At 40.6% G+C, this 5,417-nt stretch overlaps 1 long non-coding RNA gene across 1 annotated transcript; it reads right to left on the bottom strand.

Annotated features, from left to right (window-relative positions):
* Window positions 1–2,814: 2,814 nt before the first annotated feature.
* On the bottom strand, window positions 2,815–5,094 carry LOC132022808 (uncharacterized). The gene is made up of 4 exons (XR_009405739.1): window positions 4,740–5,094; window positions 4,510–4,570; window positions 3,256–3,368; window positions 2,815–3,133 (listed from the first exon to the last, which is right to left on the bottom strand). It is a non-coding gene; the product is annotated as an uncharacterized LOC132022808 (long non-coding RNA).
* Between the last annotated feature and the right edge of the window lie 323 nt (window positions 5,095–5,417).

Below are 5,417 nucleotides of genomic sequence, written 5' to 3'. Positions count from 1 at the left end.
GTTTCTTTAATCCCTTGGTGCCACAGCAGACTAAGACAGCAAGTTGGGGGAAGTGATCTTTCTAGGAGATTCTTTTACTGTTGACTCTGACCCAGAGTGAGATGTCATAGGCCTCTTCATTCAGGGATGAATAGGGAACATGAGAGCAGAGAAAACTCTGAGATGCATCCCCCATGACCCTTTATTTGACTCCGGCAACAAACATTTGCTGAGCGCCTGTTCTGCCCTGTGCTATGTAGAAAGGACTGAGATGGGCTCCCAAACAGGCAAAATACCATCCCGCTTGCTCAATGCCAGCTGAAAGTTAACAAACCTATGGGAGGATGCCTACCAGAGAATTTGAAACGGATGACCCCCAAAGTTGTTCTACTGTTAAAATCTCTGGAACGATAATGTAGGTGGCTTCTTTGTGCTTCTTTCTCTCTCTTGGAACTTTCCCCAGCAAATCAGAGCTGTGTGCTTTATTAATCCTTAAGGTAAAAGTCATTGTCTTCAGCAGTGATTTTTATCCGGAATGGAAGACCAACCCATTAGCATTAATCCAGGAAACAGAACGGGAAAGGATGAAATGGAATGGCGCAGAGTAGAACGGAACGGGAAAGAGTAAGATAGGAGAGGAGAGGAGAGGGTAGTTCACGATGTGTTACAGGTAACATGCATCATATGAATTAGTGAAACGTTAGTTTTTATTATGAATATGTGCATATAGACTCATGATGTGTTTCTTATTATGGTTTATAGTCAGAAGAGTTTGGAAGTCTCTGGTCTCTAGTGTAGTTGAGTGGTTAAAAGCCCATGAGCTCTGGAGTCTGCTGGCATGGGTTCAGATCTCAGTAGTGTCCTAGCTGCCTGAGATTAGACATGTTGATTAAACTCTCTAAATCTCAATTACTTCAGGGAAGTACAACATAATAAAGAAAAATACAAAATGTAATATTAGATATTAAACTCTCTCAGGCTCTGGGGCCATTTATTCTCAGAAAGTACCATTCTGTCCCCTAGAAATGTCCTTTGCTCCCAGACTCCTACTAATCTTCTGGGGTCCACTCCTCTTAAGTAGAAGTACTCCTTCTATATTAACTTCTCTCTCCCTAGATCACTTCTCATTCCCTCCAGCTCCAGTGGCTATCTTTAGCATTATCTGGGGAAGGCCATAGCCATTTAGTATGTAAAATTTCTTTCTGGAAAAATGTCCAGATAGTTAGTTGCAGACCATTTCACCTATTAGAACAACTACAAAAGCTAGACCAAAAAAAAGAAATGGTACGAAGGCATCCAAAAATGGAGACACATGCTCCGCTTCAATGGAAAACAACAAGGAGACTGGCAGTTGACTTTTCAGCAGAACTGATGGAAGCCAAAAGATAAAACCCTTTAAAAAAAATTAAGAGCTGAAAGAAAATAACTACCAACCTATAATCCTACACCTAGTAAAAAATATCCATCAAAATTTAAGATGAAATAAACATATTTTCGGACAAAAACTGAGTGAATACATTACCAGCAGACTTTACCTAAAAGAAAGACAAAGGAAAGTCCTTTACAAAAAAAGAAGATAATCTCAGAAGGAAAACTAAAATTTTAAGAAAGGATGAAGAGCAGCAATAGAAGAAATTGTTGACAAATCTAAATGAATACTGACTACATTAAAAGATAATAATCATGTCTTGCCAGGTTTAAAATATAACTAGAATTGATATTTGCAGTAGGAAAGGGGAATTAAACAGGTCCTAATTTTCTTGCATTGCCAGAGAAGTGTTAAAAGCAGGAATTTTATTAAACTACAATAAGACAAAGATCATCCCTGGAATCTGCAAGATAACAACAAAAGAAAATATACAAGCAACAAGCTAATAGACAGGAGAATGACCTTAAAAAGATGTCATTAATGTAAAAGTTCATAATAAAGAAAATGGAACTCACAACAGATGGAACTGAATGAAACAGCTAGTAATGCATTAGTATTGTGTTAGCAATGTGTTAATAATCACATTAAATGTAAATGAGCTAAATGTTCACATGAAAAGAGATTGTCATACTAAATGAACAAACAAAACCCAACTATTTTCTGCTTCCAAGAGATAATCTTTAAATATGAGCATACAGACAGGATGAAAATAAAAGATGGGAAAAGATACTGTATGCATACAGTAATCAAAAGAGAGTTGACTAGTTACTCTACTATCAGATGAAGTTGATTTTAAGATGAGAGCAGCACAATAAAGAAAATGAATTTTATAATGAAAAGGGTCAGTCCCACTGAAAGATAGAACAATTCTAAGTCTAGAAACACTTGCTAATACAGCTTCAATGTGTATAAGGCAGAAACCACCAGATCCAAAAGGAGAAATAGAGAAATTCACAATCATAGTGGTGGGCTTTGACATTCTTCTATCAGTAACTAACGGACAAGCCAACAACAATAAATCAGTAGGAATAGAAATATTTTGACCAATACTATTTAACACACTTAACTGACACTTACAGAACAAAGCAACTGATAACTACAGAATATGTATTCTTTTTCAAGTGTACATGGAACATTTACCCAAGTGGACATGTGCTGGCCTCTAGAGTAAGTCTCAAATTTAGAAGGTGGGTGGCAGGGGCAGGGTTTGCTGCTGGACTGGATGCGAGGATGACAAGAGAGGAGTCAAGGTTGATGATGAAGAACCCAGTGCTCTAACGTCCAGAGTGACTGATTCATGCTGCATAGTTAGCATTTTGGAAAGATAAGGGTGTGTGTGTGTGTGTGTGTGTGTGTGTGTGTGTTTAACAGTCATAACATAGTCAGGAGTATTTACATGAGTGAGTCAACCTGGGAGTCAACCTGTATTCAACTGAACATGAAGGAATTATTCAAACTTGGTTTCTGGAATATTCCCAGGGTGAAGTTATTTCCTGTTTTTATCACTGTCTTCTCAGTTTAAGTGTTTGCTTCTCTTAGGAACTGGGCTGGCATCATCTGTTTCAGTTTGGAATGTCAGACGTACAGAAAAAAACTCCATAAAAATCCCACGAGGTTGACAGACGCTTCTGAGAAATGAAGTGGACAGCCCAATTCCTGGCCTCTCTTATCAGAGATGAATTGGTTTATGCATCTGCTGATTGAGTATCATCTGTGAGTCTGGGTCTGGGAAAGAGATAAACAAGAAAAGCAGAGAACACTCCGGTATAGGTGAGGAGGCACTCTCCCCAAAAGCCAAGTATCAAGAATATACTTTGGGAAATCCCACACATAATTGCGTTACGTACCCTCGTGTGATATATTTGAAGTAGTAATTAAGAACATTCTGGCACTCAGTTCTCCTTCCAATTAGCTTCAAGACATTGGACCGGATATGAAACATCGTGTCTCAATTTCTTTACTGTAAAGTGGGAGTGATGTTACTGATAATACATCATTACAGAGGTAAAACAGATACTATTCACAGCCTGCTCAGAGCAGTGCTTAGGATTAAGCTCACAAAATTAGCATTTGCAACTTTGTCATTTTGCTGTTTCAAATATTCCTTTCCTTTTTTGAAATTATGAAATCACAGCATTTTAAAAAAATGTTAGGAGAGAATAATAGCGAAAGAGTCTGTCATAATCCCATCTCCTCGGCTCAATCATGGTAGCTTCAAATATTTTTTTATACTGATTATGTCATTTTAAAAAATATTTTTATTTATTTATTTGACAGACAGAGATCACAAGTAAGCAGAGAGGCAGGCAGCGAGATTGAGATGGGGAAGCAGACTCCCTGGCGAGCAGAGAGCCCGATGTGGGGCTCGATCTCAGGACCCTGAGATCACAACCTGAGCTGAAGGCAGAGGCTTTAAACCCACTGAGCCACCCAGGCGCCCTGATTTTGTCATTGTTTTGAAAGTGCCTGGCTTACAGCAGATGATCAATATTGGATACAGATTGTCTGACTGTTCAAGTCAAAGCCAACTACTTTGTCTTATGCTTTGCATACCTAATTTAGTACATAAGATGATGATTGTAATTATATCATATACAGTCTTTTAAGTTTTTTCATAAACTGGACAATTGCAATCTTTATGGCTCCTGGTACTCTCATCCCCTCGATGGGCACGTGCTGGATAAGCCACTTCTCCTTCGCTGTCCTGTTTGGAGAATTACTGCAGACCACACTCTTCAGACATCACCCCAGTGTACAGCTCTCTATATAGCATTTTGCCTTTTTTGGTAAAAATGTCTTCAGAGAATCACAGAATACCGAGTTGAACATTCCAAACTCACCCTTTGAGTTAACTAAGAAAGGAGCCCCCAAAGATGAAACCAAAATGGGATTCCTTCCATAAGTTTCAGTGGTAATAAAATGAGTTCCTTGAGATGATGAAATCTTGTGGTGATCCTGTTACCATTTTGAAGCACCACTTTTCACTCTTTCCAAAAAAAAAAAAAAAAAAAAAAGATACAAAACCCACAACTCTGCCAGCACATCAATAGAAGATATGAATATTTGGATGTTTTTGTCAAATAATAGTAAAAAAAACTCACCCTTTGTGGATATACGTCAGAAGAAATCTCATTGGACCACTGGTGCATCCAAAAATTGGCTCTAGAAAGTGGCAGAGAAAGATTTTCAGGTAGGCACATGTCTCCTGAAGCAGCAACTCCAGCATCAGATGGCGTGTTGGGTGACAAATGTCTCCCTCCTTGTGCTGGGGAAGCGTGGGGGAGAGGAGTAGGTGGAATCGCAACCCTCGATTTGACTCAGAGGCACTTACCTCATAAGGCAGAGACAGCCACGGGGGCTCCCGTCTCAGAGCAGCGATGGGCGACTGCAAGCTGGTGGTCCTCTGTGGGGTCCTTCATGGGGTCTCCAGGCAGCCGTGGGTGTGAAAGCAGCTCTGCTACCTTGGCTGGTACGTAAGTCAGTAACTAACTGACCCGGGCAGGCTTCAGACCCCAGGGTTCCAGCCTCCAAAACCGCTAGCTCCACGAGTACCAGTCCTCTCTCCAGATTGGTTCTTCTTATTTTGGTTGTTCCCAAAGTTCACTGGAAATGGTAAGAATGAATGCAGAGAACCGTGGAGCAGGCCATTGCCACGGCTTCCGGAAAGAAGATGTCAGCTTCAGTCAGCGTGGTTGCCGGAGAGGAGGTGAGAAATGGCTGTTTGCAGGACCTACTTGAAGGAAACATGACAGGATGATCTCATCTATGTGAGCTCCAGGCACGCGTCTGAAAGGTGGCGGGGACACATCTGAAGGCAATGGCGCTTCACCAATGAGCTCATTGCCTCCAAATGGAGGCCAGTCTGGGACTGTCACAGAAACACCAGAGGGTCAACAAGAGGGTCTTTCTCCCCAAACTGGCCTTTTTTGACTCCATCCCCTGAATTAGGGCCCTAAGGTAGCGTGAGAAGAACATAAAATCAGATAACCCTGAGAATAAAACCACCGAC

This window comes from Mustela nigripes, chromosome 7 (genome assembly GCF_022355385.1).
Source record: "Mustela nigripes isolate SB6536 chromosome 7, MUSNIG.SB6536, whole genome shotgun sequence".
Taxonomy (NCBI): Eukaryota; Metazoa; Chordata; class Mammalia; order Carnivora; family Mustelidae; genus Mustela; species Mustela nigripes.
This window is presented reverse-complemented; position numbering and strand designations above follow the sequence as displayed.